This window comes from Vulpes vulpes, chromosome 3, assembly GCF_048418805.1.
Source record: "Vulpes vulpes isolate BD-2025 chromosome 3, VulVul3, whole genome shotgun sequence".
Lineage (NCBI taxonomy): Eukaryota > Metazoa > Chordata > Mammalia > Carnivora > Canidae > Vulpes > Vulpes vulpes.
In genome coordinates, this window is record NC_132782.1 from 55,152,258 (window position 1) to 55,169,901 (window position 17,644).

At 37.5% G+C, this 17,644-nt stretch overlaps 1 long non-coding RNA gene across 1 annotated transcript in view; it reads right to left on the minus strand.

Moving 5' to 3' along the window:
• Positions 1-12,377: 12,377 nt before the first annotated feature.
• LOC140598225 (uncharacterized) overlaps positions 12,378-17,644 on the minus strand; it is a 43,273-nt gene continuing 38,006 nt past the window's right edge. The window contains exon 3 of the long non-coding RNA XR_012000434.1: positions 12,378-15,001. This is a non-coding gene — a long non-coding RNA (uncharacterized lncRNA). The remainder of the gene's footprint in view (positions 15,002-17,644) is intronic.

The following is a 17,644-nucleotide window of genomic DNA, read 5'->3' on the forward strand; positions in this document are numbered from 1 at the left end:
CCTGCCTTTGGCTGAGGTCGTGGTCCTGGGGTCCCAGGATCGAGTACTGTGCTGGGCCCCCTCCGGGGAGCCTGCTTCTCCCTCTGCCTGTGTCTCTGCCTCTCTCAATCTGTGTCTCTCATGGGTGAATAAATGAGATCTCTTTTAAAAAAATCTTGAAAGCTGCTAGAGGAAAAACAATGCATTATATATAGGAGAATAATTATTTTTTTAAGATTTCTTTATTTATTTGAGACAGAAAGAGAGTACAGTGGGGAGGGGCAGAGGGATAGGGAAATAAAATCTGAAGCAGACTCCGCACTAAGCACAGAGCCCAACGAGGGGCTCAATCTCACAACCCTGAGATCACAACCTGAGCTGAAACCAAAAGTTGGACACTTAACTGACTGTGCCACCCAGTTTTTTTTTAATTTGTTTGTATTTGTTACAACCTCTTAAAGCAGAATGTGATTTGAGCACTACACATTTCCACTCACAAAACTTGTGGAGTTACTTCTTGAACAGCTTTACAACACGCCTAAGGAGGCTTAGAATTTCGCTACTCTAAACAACACTCTTCTTTGGAAAACAAGCCCTATCCGTGGCTACTCCCATCCAGTTGTTCAGTTTCACTACTAGTTTCTAGAGGCCTGGTACATGCAGTTGAGAACTACAAGGGACATAAGATTTAAAAAGTAGATCCTAGAAGGTGAAAGTTGTTTTAACCAGTATTTCTTCTTTTACACATCAAGGTACAGCTCAGAACACCTGACAAAAACACTTGGTCTTACTACGGAATCCACACTTGAGACCACACGGCTAACATTAGGAAAATAATTATTTTTAAAACTTCATATTTCTTATTAGAAACCATAGACATCAGGAGGCACTGGAACAGACTTCCCTGTGCTGAAAGAAAAGAACTATCAACCCTGGATTCTGTGTCCAGTGAAAATGTCCTTCAGGGAGCAAGGTGAAATAAAGACATTGACTAGTAAAACTAAGAGAATTTGTTTCCAGCTCTAAAAGAAATGCTAAAGGAAATTTTTTATTAGGGGATAAATGGGGGAATGATACTAGATGGAAAAATTTTATTAGGGGATATAAGAGGAATGATACTAGATGGAAATTTCAAACTTCAGGAATGGGAGAAGAACAACAGAAATGATAAGTCTGAGAAAATATAGTAGATTATTTTCTCCCCTTCATTAAAGTATATGTGAGAGTTGAAAGCAAAAATTACAATATTGTCTGGCAGGGTTTTCCATGTATATACAAACGTATCATATGTGATAACTACAACATAAAGCAAGAAGGATAAGAGACTTATATGGTGGTAAAGTTTCTCCATTCTACTTTAAGTGGTAAACATTAATTCTAAGAATATTGTGAAAGTTAAGTATGTATTGTAATTCCTAGGACAAGTACTAAAATAACTGTACAAATAGATGGCTCAAAAGGGGAAAAAATAGATTTGATTAAAATGGAATCCTTCAAAAAATCAAATAATCCAATCTAAACGCCCCTGGATTATGTGAGATGTCCCTACAGACTTATAATACCTAGGGTACTATTTTAAAGGTTCATCCATGTGTTGTATGCAAAGAATTAAAAATACATGTCTACATAAAATCTTGTACATGAAATTTTATAGCAGCATTATTCACAATAGCCAAAACAATCAAAAGCACCCAGATATCCATCAACCAAGAAATGGAAAAATAAAATGTGGTATATCCTTACAATGGAATACTATTCAGCAATAAAAAGGAATGAAGTCCTGATACATCCTACAACACATGGATGAACCTTTAGTTATTTATTTATTTACTTACTTATTTATTTATTTATTTTGGATGAACTTTTAAAATAGTACCCTAGGTGAAAGAAGTCAGACAAAAAAGTACCATAGCTTATACAGTTCCAAATGGCCCAAACAGACAAATCTTTTTTTTTTTTTAATTTTTTTTTAATTTGTATTTATTTATGATATTCACAGAGAGAGAGAGAGAGGCAGAGACACAGGCAGAGGGAGAAGCAGGCTCCATGCACCGGGAGCCCGATGTGGGATTCGATCCCGGGTCTCCAGGATCGCGCCCTGGGCCAAAGGCAGGCGCCAAACTGCTGCGCCACCCAGGGATCCCCCAGACAAATCTATAAAGACAGAAGTAGATTAGTGATTGCCTAGGGATGGGGGAGATGGAAGGATTAGGGGTTATGGATAAAAGGTATGGAGTTTCTTCCTGGAGTGATGAAAATATTCTAAAAATGATTGTGGCTATGGTTGCACAACTTTGTGAATACACTAAAAACCACTCAATTGTACACTTTAAAAGGGTGAACTTCAAAGCATGTCAGTTATGTCCCAATAAAACTATTAAAAAAAAAACAACAGAAAGGGAGAGCCACAGCCAAACTATTTTAAATATTTACACAGGGTCACTGTGTAAGTGGTGCACTGAGCCATGCCATGGCCAGTATCAGGTCTCAGCAAATTCAATACTGTATTGGCTAAGATTCTTGTTGTAATTAACCAAAATCCAACTCTAGCTGACCTAACCAAATATATGGGGAGTTTTTTATAACTCTATAGGGACATCTCATATAACCCAGGGGCGTTTAGAAATAAGCTACAGTTCTGTTAATTTTCAGAAGTCTTATCCTCAATTTTTTTCTTTGGGTTTTCACAAAGAGGTTATTTCTTATCTTTTCGAGTTTTATTTTATTTTTTTAAAGATTTTATTTATTTGTTCATGAGAGACACACAGAGAGAGAGAGAGAGTGAGAGAGAGTGAGGCAGAGACAAAGGCAGAGGGAGAAGCAGGCTCCATGCAGGGAGCCTGACATGGGACTCGATCCCGGGTCTCCAGGATCAGGCCCTGGGCTGAAGGAGGTGCTAAACTGCTGAGCCACCCAGGCTGCCCTCTTTTTGAGTTTTATTTGAACTGTGGGAATGACCAAATCTCCTCAATAACCAGTCTAAGGCAAGGTGGTTAATTAATGTAGGAGTTAACTTGTTCAGAACAAGGTGAAGAAATGACACCAGAGCTGATTTTAGAATGAAGTGAGGAAGAGAATTCTCTCAGCTATGATGCCTTCGGAGTTAAGGTGTTGCCCTAATTTGAGCCTGGACCATTTACAATGAAACAGAAAAAACCAGAAGTGCAGGGCACGTTTGCTTGCCTAAAGGGTGTTTCCCCTCCCTTTATTTCAGCTTTGTATATTCAAAGCAGTCCAAAATGATTTTTTCCACTTCTTTAAAAGGCATAATTGATCTTATTATAATTGCCAGTCTTTCTCAAAGTTTTCTAAAAAATTGAAGAGAAGAAAACACTACTAAACTCATTTTAAGAGGCCAGTAAAACCCTGATACTAATGTTAGACAAAGGGCCTATAAAACAACTCCAGACCAATGTCCCTTATGAGTATCAATACAAAAATCCTCAACAAAATACTAGTGAAACTGGGTTCAGCAGCATATTAAAAGAATTAATCTCCATGTCCAAGTGGGGTTTATTCTTAGAGTGCAGGTATGTTTCAACATGTGAAGTCAATCAGTCAACCATATTGACAAGATGAAGGAAAAAACACATCTGATTATCTCAATGGATGTAGAAAAAGCATTTGGCAAAATTCAACACACTTTTGCAGGTGCCTGGGTGGCTCAGTTGGTTGAGTGTCTGACTCTGGTTTCTGCTCAGGTCATGATCTCAGGGTCATGGGATCAAGCCCTGCGTTGAGCTCCCCACTCAATGAGGAGTCTGCTTGAGATTCTCTTTCTTCCTCTCCCTCTGCCCCTCCCCCCTACTCATGCTCTCTCTCGAAAATAAAGTAAATAACATTTTATTTTTTTTAACTTTATTTATGATAGTCACAGAGAGAGAGAGAGAGAGAGGCAGAGACACAGGCAGAGGGAGAAGCAGGCTCCATGCACCGGGAGCCCGATGTGGGATTCGATTCCGGGTCTCCAGGATCGCGCCCTGGGCTAAAGGCAGGCGCCAAACCGCTGCGCCACCCAGGGATCCCGTAAATAACATCTTAAAAATTCAACATCCTTTTATGACAAAAACACTCAATAAACTAGGACTAGAAGAAAATTACCTCAGCATATTAAAAGCCATTTTTGAAAAACCCAAAGCAAACATCCTACTCAATAGTAAAAATCTGAAAGCAAAATAAATTACTATAGTTATTTTATACCACTATTTTGGGCTGATTTGTTATGCAGTAATAGATAACCAAACCAGATGAGTAAGCTGAAGATTCATATGGGGCATATTATAGTAAATGATGGGAGGCAGGAATCCAAGCTAATTCTTTTCCCTATAGTGACTCCAGTGTCTTGATACTTGTATATTTTCTAAGACATAAGATTGTGCCTTTTTCACACTTTGTTCAGCATAGAATATAATGATTAATACATAATAGTTACTAAAAAATTCTTACTGAATTGAATTTATATATTCACTTTGAAAATGAGTCATCTTGGGGAACCTACGTGGCTCAGTTGGTTCAGCATCTGCCTTCAGCTCAGATCATAATCCCAGGGTCCTGGGATGGAGCCCTGCATCAGGCTCCCTGCTTAGCAGGAAGTCTGCTTTTCCCCCTCTCTCTGCCCCTCCCCTTGCTCGTTCTATCTCTTGCACTCTCTCTCTCTGATAGACAGATAGAAGAAAGAAAGAAAGAAAGAAAGAAAGAAAGAAAGAAAGAAAGAAAGAAAAAGAAAAAGAGAAAGAAAGACAATGTGTCCTCTTTACTATACTGATCCTTCTCAAGCAAGATTTCTATATTCATAGGATGCCTGGGTGGCTCAGTTGTTGGGCGCCTGCCTTCGGCTCAGGTTGAGTCCTGCATTGGGCTCCCAGTGAGGAGCCTGCTTCTCCTTCTGCCTATGTCTCTGCCTCTCTCTCCCAGTCTGTGTCTCTCATGAATAAATAAATCTTTAAAAAAAAGATTTCTATATTCATGCTTGCCTTAATTAATCCCCTTAGGTTTGTATCATTTTCTTTAAACCTCTTAGATTCCAAGTCAAGTCAATGAAAATATTATTACTATTTTAGGTAGAAGTTACTTATACTACATTTCTAGCTATATGAATATAGAACAGCAAAATTTAATGAATTTTTATTTGATACTGTGAAATTTTGCTTCAATATAAATTTTTAAATACCTGTAGTATCTTAAATATTGTATTTAAGATACTACTAAGATACTATTAAGATACTATTAAGAAAATTTTTTAAAATTTTTCCCTCAGACTGGGGGAAAATATTTGCAAATCATATACCTGAAAAGCGACTTATATGCAGGATATATAAAGAACTTTTACATTTCAATAATAAAAAGAGACTCAATTTGAAAAATGGGTGAAAGACTTGAATAAACATTTCACCAAAAATGATAGGCAAATGGCTAATAAGCACATAAAATATGCTCAACACCATTTGTTAAGGGAAATACAAATTAAAACTGCATGTAAAAAGACTACAATGAGATACCACTTCATGCCTACTAGTATGCTGTAATTATAAGGAAGAGAATAACAAGTGTTGATGAGGAAGTGGAATTACTAGAACCCTAATACAAATTGCTGGTAGAAATGTAGAAGGGTATAGTCACTTTGGAAAACAGTTCAACAGTTTCTTTATTTCTTTTTTTTTTTTTTTAGATTTTATTTATTTATTCATGAGACACACACACACACACACACACACAGAGGCAGAGACACAGGCAATGGGAGAAGCAGGCTCCATGCAGGGAGCCCCATGTGGGACTCGACCCTGGGTCTCCAGGGGTCGCTGAAGGCGGCGCTAAACCGCTGAGCCACCGGGCTGCCCCAGTTCAACAGTTTCTTAAAAAATAAACTTTCCATAGAATCCAGCAATTCCACTCCCAAAAGAAATGAAGCCACCCAAAGAAATGAAAACACATATCCACACATAAAAACATATGTGTGCAAATTGTTCACAGCAGCATTCTTCATAATAGCTCCAAACTGGAAACCATCTAATTATTCATCTCCTGATGAGTGGATAAACAAAATATGCTATATCCCTATACTCAAATACTATTTGGCAATAAAAAGGAATATAATTCTAATACATGCTTCAACATGGATAAACCTGAAAAACATGCTAAATGAAAGAAGTCAGACATAGACACTGTGTATGATACGATTCCATTTATACAAAATGTCCATGAGAGGTAAATATGTAGAAACAGAAAGCCTGGTAGTCTGGGGCTGGGGGGACAGGCTGGGGCTGGAAGGAGAGATTAACTACAAACAGGCATGAACTTATTTTTGATGTCATGGAAATATTCTAAAAGTGGAGTGTACTGATAGCTGTACAATTCCATGAATTTATTAGCAGTCATTGAATTATGCCCCTAAAATGGCTCACTTTCATGTTGTCAATATGCCTCAATAATGCTGGCTTTAGGGAGAAAAAACACTCAGATACCTCACCATGTTAGTGTTTTAATCAAGAGAGGACGCTAGATTCTAATCAGTGCTAGCAAGCACGGCAGAAATCCCCATTTAGTCAAAGGATATGGCTTTTTTTTTAAAGAGGGAAGCAATTGCCCCAGAGGAATCTATTCAGGAAATTCTGAGCCACCTTGTTAAAAAAGAATGTTCAACTATATATCATTGGTGCCAACTGTTTCTTTGGAAGCAATGTGGCTATTAACTCCATTCATCCATTCAGCAAAAGTCATAGAGTGCTTATTTGCCAAGTATTATTTGTCAAACAAGAGGAGGATAATAAAAAATGAAAGGCATGGGTTGGCCTTTCACCTCCCAACATTTCAAAACTTGTGGCCCCATTAGGAGTTTGGCCCTTCTTCCTTTCCTGACTGCTGTTCTCTTTCCTTGACTGCAGAGCCAAGAGGCTCACTGCTTCCACGTCCTTCTCTCTCTCATTCACTGTTTTTTTTTTCCTTTTAACAATACTTCAAACATATAGAAAATTATAGAGCAAAAAATATAATAAACATCCATGTGCCTGATTAGCTCTTAATCTTTTTTCTTTTTTTAAAGATTTTATTTTATTTTTTTAAAAAGATTTTATTAATTTATTCATGAGAGACACAGAAAGAGAGAGAGAGAGAGGCAGAGACACAGGCAGAGGGAGAAGCAGGCTCCATGCAGGGAGCCCAATGCAGGACTCAACCCCAGGTCTCCAGGACCAGGCCCTGGACTGAAGGTGGCGCTAAACCGCTGAGCCACCCGGGCTGCCCAGCTCTTAATCTTTTTAGATTTCTTTTAGGTTTTACTCTTGGGCCTTTAAAAAAACAAACAAACAAATATTACAGACCAAGCTGAAGCCCTTTGTGGTCACTTCTTTTTTCACAGAGGTAACTGGAATCCTGAAATTGGATCCTGAAATCATGCCCACACATGTTTATATACTATTATTTTATTTGTGTATGTATTCATAAACAATGTATACCATTATTTTATAATTTATAAACTTTATGTTAATGATATGATACTTTATACTTTTCATACATTTTGTGTTCCTCACTCAACTGTTTTTTGAGGCACGCCTGGGTGGCTCAGTGGTTGGGTGTCTGCCTTAGGCTCAGAGCATCATCCTGGAGTCCTGAGATCGGGTCTCACATCGGGCTCTCTGCATGGAGCCTACTTCTCATTCTGTCTGTGTCTCTGTCTCTTTCTCTCTCTGTGCCTCTCATGAATGAATAAATAAAATCTTTAAAAAAAAACATGTTTTTTGAGGTTGATAAATATTTTAACTTCTATTTAGTATTCTAGTATATGAATAAAGCAGAATTTATTTATCCTTCTATTGTTGGACATTTAGGTAATTCCCATTTTTTCCCTATTGCAAACAATGCTGCAATGAACACTCTTATACATATTTTCTAATGCATATATGCAAGACTTTTTAATGGGTTCTATGCTGAGGGGGGTAATTTCTGGACCATTAGGTATATACTACTTTTCACCTTTGGTAGATATTTCCAAACTTTTCTTCAACAACTGTTTGATTTACATTCTCATTAGTAGGACCTGAGGATTCCCATTTGTCTAAATGTTTCCTAACATATGGTTTTATCAGATTAAATTTTGTCTACATAAAAGATATAAAATGGTATTTCGTTGTGGTTTTAATTTAATTCTTCCTGTGACTAGGGAGGTTGACTATTTTTCAAGTTTGTTGGCACCTTAGATATCCCCCTCTGTAAGTTACTTTAGTTTACCCATTTTCTATTGGACTGTCTTTTTTATTGATTTGATATGGCTCTTTAATCTCTGACTATTATGTATATTTATCTTTTCTCAGCCTATTTTTTCTTTTTTGTGCTGACCTTTGGTAAATGAAATTTAAAATTCTTAAATGTCAATTAATGTGTAAACTTTTTCTCTGTTGATCTATGCTTCTTATATCTTATTAAGAAATCTTTAAATTATTTTTAATTTTGCTAGTTGTGCTAATAGTTCCACGCTAATTAGGAAAAGGTCCTCATCAGTTGGAAATGAATACTGGTTTATTTACAAGTGAAAATAAATGTTCATCCAAAAATGGCATTGGTGCCTGGGTGGCTCAGTTTGGTTAGGCTTCTGACCCTTGGTTTTGGATGAGATCATGATCTCAGGGTCTTGAGATCAAGCCTCATGTCAGGCTCTGCACTCAATGGGAAGTTGGCTTGAGATTCTTTCTCCTCTCCCTGTGCCCTAACCCCCACTCTTTCTCTCTCTCTCTCTCAAATAAATAAATAAATCTTTTTTAAAAAATGGTGGAGGTATGCAAAGTAAACAACACTGACAAAATGCTAATAATTACTGAAGCTGGGCAACAGGTACATGGAGGTTCATTATTCTAACCTTTCTTTATTCTTAGTTTGAAATTTTCCATAATTATAAATTTAGAAAAAGAGAGAGAGAAATGCTCTGCTAATTCTAAGGCATCTAAGGCATAAGAGTATTCTGAATCATCCACTTTTTTCAAGTTTTTAAGTTCTAGTTAGTTAACATATAGTGCAATATTAGTTTCAGATGCAGAATTTAGTGATTCATCACTTACATACAATACTTAGTGCTCATCACAACAAGTGTACTCCTTAATCCCCATCACCTATTTAACCCATCCCCCCACCCATCTACCCTCTAGTAATCATCGGTTTGTTCTCTATGGTAAAGAGTCTATTTCTTGGTTTGCTTCTCTTTGCCCCCCCCCCACATGTTTATCTGTTTTGTTTCTTAAATTTCACATGAGTAAAATCATATGGTATTTGTCTTTCTCTGACTTACTTCACTTAGCATAATACTCTCTAGTTCCATTATGTCATTGCAAATGGCAATAAATCATTTACTTTTTAACCTGCTGCAAACTCTCCTCTGTCCTCATCATTCCATTGAAACTGCTCTGAAAAAGCCACCAATGACCAATATGAATAGAATGTTCTTAGTTTACATCTTATTTGACCTCTCTGTGGAATTTTATATAATTACTTCTCTTCTGTTAACTTTTTATTATGGGAAAATGTAAACCTAAATAAATGGAGATATAATAATATAATGATACCCCAATAATTCATTACTATCTTTAACAATAATCAGCTCATTTTCTGCATGGAAAAATGAGCAACTAACAAAATGAAAAGGCAACCTACTGAATGAGAGAAAATGTTTGCAAACCACATATTGAATAAGGGGTTAATATCCAAAATATATAAAGAACTCATACAACTCAATCACAACCACCATCACCACAACAAATCCAATTTAAACATGGGCAGAGGGGGATCCTTGGGTGGTTCAGCGGTTTAGTGCCTGGCTTTGGCCCAGGGCATGATCCTGGAGTCCCAGGATCGAGTCCCACATCGGGCTCCCTGCATGGAGCCTGCTTCTCCCTCTGCCTATGTCTCTGCCTCTCTCTCTCTCTCTCTCTCTCTCTCTCTCTCTGCCTTTCATGAACAAATAAATAAAAAATTATTATTTTTTGTTAATTAATTTTAACAATTAATTTTTATTTTAAAATTAATTAATTTAAATTAATGTAATTTTAACAATTAATTTTTATTGTTATTTAAGGTACATTAAAAGATGCTCACCATCACTATTCATCAGAGAAATGCAAATTCAAACACCCTGAGATATCATCTCATACCTGTTAGAATGGCTATCATCAAGAAGACAAAAGATAACTGTTGGTGAGGATGTGGAGAGAAGGGAAGTCTTGTGCACAGTTGGTGGGAATGTAAATTGATTCAGTTGCTGTAGAAAACATATGTAGTTTCCTTAAAAAATTAAAAATAAAACTACCATATGATCCAGAAATTCCACTTCTGGGTATTACCTAAAGGAAATGAAAACAGGGCATTGAAGAAATAAACACACTCTCATGTTTACTGCAGCATTATTCACAACAACCACTATACAGAAACAAACTAAGTGCCCACCAAGGGATGAATGGACAAAGAAAATATGGTGTATTTATACAATGGAATATTATTTAGCCCTGAGAAAAAAGGAAATCCTGCCATTTGTGACAATATAGATGGATCTTGAAAATATTATGCTGAGATAAACCAGACAGAGAAAGACAAGTACTATATGATATGACTTAAACGTGGACTCTACAAAAGTCATATTCAGGCTACCTGGCTGGCTTAGTTGGAAGAGTGTGAGACTCATGATCTTGGGATTGTGGGTTTGAGTCCCCTTTTGGGTGCAGAGATTACTAAGAAATATAAATAAACTTAACAAAAATATTTTTAAAATAAAAATTAAAAAGCCAAGCTCATAAAAAGAGGAAGGAAAATGGTGGTTACCAAGGTCCGGTGGCTGAGGGGGATAGGGCAGATATTTAAGGGTACAAACTTATAATGAATCATAAAAAAGCCCTAGAGATCTAATACACAGTATAGTAAATATAGACAATAATATTATAATATTCAACCTTGCTAAAAGACCAGAACTTAATAATTCTAACCACTAAAAAGAAAGGATAATTATGTGATAGCAATGTAATTGTTGCTACAATGGCAATCATATTATAATATATAAATGTGTCAAATTCACATTATTGGAACCCTTTAAATTTTCACAATGTTATATGTCAAATGTATTTCAATAAAACAACAAGATTTGTTATTAAACACTTCTCCACGTAAAAAAGGGAAGATTTTAAAAGAAGCATTATCTCAGCTTTCTAAAACAAACAAACAAATTAACTTATAACCATGCATGTCATCTAAGGGACAAGCAGACTCTCTGCTGAGCGGGGAGCCCCACAGAGGGCTCAATCCCAGGACTCTGAGGTCATGACCTGAACCAAAGTCAGATACTTAACTGACTGAGCTACCCAGGTACCCTGAAATAGGTCCCTTCTGTGTGTCTTTGCCACTAGCCTGATTTACAGTTTGGTTCATTTGTCTTATTTTGCTTTTAATTTTTAAGAGTTTATTTTTAAACCTTAATTTTGGGGGCAGCCCGGATAGCTCAGCGGTTTAGTGCCGCCTTCAGCTCAGAGCATGATCCTTGAGACCCGGGATCGAGTCCCACGTCGGGCTCCCTGCATGAAGCCTGCCTCTCTCTCTCCTCTCTGTGTTTCTCATGAATAAATAAATAAAATCTTTAAAAGAAAAAGAAAAGCTATAAACCTTAATTTTTTTTCATTTATTTATGATAGTCACACAGAGAGAGAGAGAGAGAGAGAGAGAGAGAGAGAGAGAGGCAGAGACATAGGCAGAGGGAGAAGCAGGCTCCATGCACCGGGAGCCCGACGTGGGATTCAATTCTGGGTCTCCAGGATCGCGCCCTGGGCCAAAGGCAGGCGCTAAACCGCTGCGCCACCCAGGGATCCCCAATTTTGTTTTATAATTATATAAAATGTTTACATAGTTGCTAAATAAAATCTACAAACACATATAGCTTCTATTCCTCCCTCCTTCTACAGATAACCTTTCAAAAAATGTTATGGCTTACCTTTCCATATCTTTTTATTTTTTATTTTTTTTTTTTTAACTTTTATTTATTTATGATAGTCACAGAGAGAGAGAGAGGCAGAGACACAGGCAGAGGGAGAAGCAGGCTCCATGCACCGGGAGCCCGATGTGGGATTCGATCCCGGGTCTCCAGGATCGCGCCCTGGGCCAAAGGCAGGCGCCAAACCGCTGCGCCACCCAGGGATCCCTCCATATCTTTTTAAATATAAGCAGTTCTTTTAAATAAATAGTTTTTACTATGAGATCCATTTTATTTGCTCTCTTCCTTTATTCTCAATTTATTTTTTAGTATTTAAGAAATTCCCTGACAGAAAGAATCTGACAAGAAGAATCAGATGCAATTCTTGGGACCAATCAGGATTTCTTGGCCAGAAGGGATGGGTTGGGGGTCAGGGGAAAAAGTGGTTCCACTCAACTTGCAGCACCTTGTGTGTAGCCAGTGGCGGTGGACTCTTCTCACAAATATTCCATCTTCCCCTGTCACATAGTAAACTGAAGATTCCACTAGATGGCCTGGTTTTGTGTTTTGTTTGGTTTTCTTCTGAAGATTTGGCTATTTGCAGAAATACAAGATCAGGTTTATAGAGAAATCTGAGAAACAACAGTTTTGGTTTCCTCACTGGTTGGGGATAAGGAGCATTGAGTTGTCCTCCTAAACTCAATCCACTCCTGCTCAGGACCTAGTTTGGCCTCAGTTTGTTCAGTGGTTCCGCCTGTTAAGTGGCTGTCTCTGTGTGTGGGTGGGAGAGTCATGACCCATTATTACTACTGTATGTTTGCTTCTTGCTGGAAGCTAGAATGGACAGAAACCTAACTGCGTGGTCTCAGTTCTTGGAGGACCTCAAAGATTATAAATAGTCAGACACCCCAGATTACCTGAAGGGCTATGACCCTAGATTCTAGCTCGTAACCTCACGATATATAGTCACATCAATCTGACAAAGCCTGTTTGTGACCATTGCTCCCACTCTCATAATAAGCAGATAATTCCCTTCTATGAATCCCTAACTCAGGTTCATGTATCCCAGAAGCCACAGGACTTCTTTCCCTGATGTCTCCCTAGCATTTAAAATTCAACATGCTCAGGGATTCCTAGGTGGCTCAGCAGTTTAGTGTCTGCCTTCGGCCCAGGGTGTAATCCTGGAGTCCCGGGATCGAGTCCCACATCAGGCTCCCTGCATGGAACCTGCTTCTCCCTCTGCCTGTGTCTGCTTTTCTTTCTCTCCCTCTCTCTCTCTCTCTCATTAATAAATAAAAATCTTTAAAAATAAATAAATAAATAAAAATAAAGCTCAACATGCTCAAACTAAATGACCAACTTCTTCCCCGAACCAGTTCCTCCTCCCACATTGTATTTCAGCTTGTGTCACCCTCATTCTCCTCCATGTTTTACCTAGAAACCTAAAGAGTATCCTTGACTCTTTCTCTCACCGACCTGCCTTATCTTATCAATCAATCAAGGTTTCTACTGATTCTATCTTCTAAATAAATATATAGTGGATGGGTCTGTTTCTCCATCTTTCTTAATCTCCTGCACAAGGCATCATCCCCTCTCAACGGGATACATAGTAACAACCTCCTAACTGGCTTGTCTTCAGCCTTCTCCACGATATAGACATACTTTCATTTAAATCACAGAGTCAGGATTTATTTGAACTATCAGTCTTTAATTTTTTTAATTAACATTTTTAGTAGTTTTAGAATGCTAAATTCATTCTAAATAAGAAAAGACTACAGTTGGCTTTTTCTTTGTATAATTCTGTGTTTAGTGACTGTTTCTTTTTTTTTTTTAAGATTTTTAAAATTTATTCATGAGAGACACAGAGAGAGAGGAAGAGACACAGACAGAGGGAGGATAAGCAGGTTCCATGCAAGAAGCCTGATGTGGGACTCGATCCCAGGATCCAGGATCACGCCCTGAGCCAAAGGCAGATGCTCAACCTCTGAGCTACCCAGGCGTCCCTAATGACTGTTTCAATGAGCATGTTTTCCTATTGTGTTTGAAAGGAAAATACATTTGTTCCCAGGTTTTGGCAAAAGAAAGAAAAGAAAGAAAAGAAAAGAAAAGAAAAGAAAAGAAAAGAAAAGAAAAAAGAAAGAAAGAGAAAGAAAGAAAGAAAAAGAAAGAAAGAAAGAAAGAAAGAAAAGAGAGAGAGAGAGAAAGAAAGAAAGAAAGAAAGAAAAAGAAAGAAAGAAAGAAAGAAAGAGAGAGAGAGAGAAGAAAGAAAGAAAGAAAGAAAGAAAGAAAGAAAGAAAGAAAGAAAAATACAATAAGCTATATTAAATGGTGCAAGCTCACATGAAAAAGAGACTGGGATAGAATTGCCAGAGAAAAGGAGAATGTTATGAAAATCAAGGCAAGAGAGAAATTCAAAGAAGACGGGTGGTCAACAATGAAAAATGCTTCAGAGAACATTCAAGTTGGATGACAATTCAAAAGCACCACAGAATCCACCAGCTATGAAGTCTTTGATGACTATGGCAAGTATCAGCAAGATGGAATGGTAGAAGCAGAAGCACCTGCAGTGGGCTGTCAAATAAATGGGGCATGATGAGGCGGAGACAATGAAATCTGGCTGTGAAGGGCAAGAGAAAGATATGGCAGTAGCTAGAAGAGCATCTTTAGCAGAGAATGTTTTCAAGGGTAGAAGAAGTAAATGGTTTAATAAAGAAAGTTACAACTGTCAGCATGCTGAAAAAAACAAATGGGCAAGACTGATGTCTTAACTGTCCCTTTACAAAGCTTTAAGCCTTGTGGAAGAAGGACTTCCTCTATCTCATCAGCTACAGGGATGACAAGATGACATGAGTGACAAGAATACTGATGCCAAGAAGCTGCAATAGCCAGGCTATCAGAGCATGGGGTAGTGAGAAGTGTACAACTATCAGGGTGCCAAGTCTAGAGCCAGAGCAGGGAATAACACTTCTTGGAATAGAAAGGTGCCTCTAGCTTCAGAAAATCTGGGGTTGAGGAAACAAAAACTAACAACAACCTTCAATTGTCAATACTTACTGATATTCCATCTGCTCTTGACTGTGTGCCTTTTGACTGTGACAAAGAAATACATTTTTACATTGTGATCTAATAGAAATATACATAAGAAACAAAAATTTCACAAATGAATATGTATTCTTGCTATAATAAAGGAAACAAATTACAAAGTTTGTGTTAAGTATTATTAATATTTAAATACAATATAGAGAAGTACCAAATAAATAATACAAAAACAAAAATTGGGACTATAATTTGAAAAATGTGAATCTCATTTCTAAGTTCATACAACCTGCTTAATGCTTTCCCTAAAGACAACCAAGAAACTGGTGATGTATAGTTCCAACACTTGAATAAAATACTTATTCTTTTTTATTTTTATTAATTTGAAAATTATTTATTTTAAGGAATTTCTACACTCAATGTGGGGCTTGAATTCATGATCCTGAGATCAAGAGTTGTGTGCTCCTCTAAGTGATCCAGAAGCCCCTGAATAAAATACTTTAAAAGGTCAGGCTAGGGCAGCCCTGGTGGCACAGTAGTTTAGCGCCGCCTGCAGCCGGGTGTGATCCTGGAGACCTGGGATCGAGTCCCACGTCGGGCTTCCTGTATGGAGTCTGCTTCTCCCTCTGCCTGTGTCTCTGCCCCTCTCTCCCTCTGTCTCTATGAATAAATAAAATCTTTAAAAAATAAAAAAATAATAAAAGGTCAGGCTATGGGATGCCTGAGTGGCCCAGTGGTTGAGCGTCTACCTTTGGCTCAGGTCATGATCCCAGGGTCCTGGCATTGAGTCCCGCATCAGGCTCCCACTAGGGAGCCTGCTTCTCTCTCTGCCTATGTCTCTGCCTCTCTCTGTGTCACTCATGAATAAATAAAAAATAAGTAAATAAATAAATGTATGTATGTATGTGTGTGTGTGTATGTCAGGTTATTTATAATAACAAAAGAAATAACCCAAATATCCATTTAGAGAGAAATGGTGGGATCAACTATACAGGAGATACAAATATGTATGTGTGTGTGTGCATATGTATATGTGTGTATAGATATTAATACTGTGCATATGTAAAAATAAATGAGGACTACATCTATATACCACTACAGGATACTCTGGACATATTAGTAAATAGGAAAAGCAACCAAAACAAGTATGCATGGTATACTATAGGGAAGGAAAGGCTAAAGAATAAAGGGAAAGAAACTAAAACTTTCTGAATATATTTTGTTTGAGGGGCGCCTGGGTGGCTCAGTAGGTTAAGTGTCCGACTCTTGATTTTGGCTCTGGTCATAATCTCAGGGTCATGGGATCAAGCCCTGCATCAGGCACTCTAATGAGTGGGGAGTCTGCTTGAGATTCTCTCTCCCTCTACCCCTCCTTCCCCTAAAAAAAAAAATCTTGTTTGATACCTTGACAATGAAATCATGTAAACATTTTACATAATTACAAAATATGTAATTTTAAAAGGCAATCCCTAAAAATCAATCAAAAGCAAAATGAAATAAACCTAACTCTATATTGAATTAGCAGCATAAACATACAAATATGAATTATTTCAAAGGAGTTTAAAACTCTATAATTAGTGTAGTCTTCATGAGATATAACTTAAGGATAAAAAAACTGAAAAAAATCTTAAACTACTTTCAGTAATCATAATGTGTGTGTGTCAATACCATTATTCTAAGACTGTTTTGTGTCCATGTGGGACAAAGCAAAAAAGTGATATGTTGGTTTTCCAGTGTGAGAGAAACAGGAGAACTAGATGAATATATATGAGGTTAAGTCAAAACTCTATGGTCCTGAATTTGAATGAGAAGTTTCACTATAAACTCATGATCTATTTTATCATTTAAAAAAAGAATATTTCCTAGCTGTATCCATTGAAAAGGCCTAATAACAAGGCCCGATCAAGCACAGTGAGCACACTACTGAGACTGTGGTATCCAAAATCTCTTTCACACTTAAAGAAACCAGAGCTCTTCGGAGAAGTGATTGATTCCATACCTGGGGAAGGGATATGCAAATTGAGCCTGAAATATGTCAGAAAACAAGAAAGCCCCATTGAAGGCAAGTGAAGGTTTGTTAAAATGACCCAAGAACCAGTTTTAAGAGGCAACTACTGCTCAGTCAGATAGGACAATTGCTTAGTGGCCAAACAAATGTCTGTAAGAATAATTAATGGGGGGCATCTGGCTGGCTCAGTCAGTAGAGCATGTGACTTGATCTCAGGCTTGTGAGTTCAAGCCCCACAGTGGGCGTGGAGCTTACTTAAAAAAAATAATAGTGGCAGCCCTGGTGGCACAGCGGTTTGGCGCTGCCTGCAGCCCAGGGTGTGATCCTGGAGAACCGGGATGGAGTTCCACATTGGGCTCCCTGCATAGAGCCTGCTTCTCCCTCTGCCTGTGTCTCTTCCTTTCTCTCTCTCTCTCTCTCTGTGTCTCTATGAATAAATAAATAAATAAAATCTTTAAAAATAATAAATGGAATTATTTGAAATACTTCAAATATGTTCATGAATTCATAGTGATCCTTAAAAAAACAACAAAACTTATTAGTCACCATTAAAAGATGCTAGGGAGTCAAATCATTCTTTTGAAATCTTATATTTATCCTGCTTTTCCTATACAAATTGTACCTCAGAGTGAACAAATCATTGAAGTTTCTCTTTATATAAATATTCCAGATAATAAGTGAAGAATGAT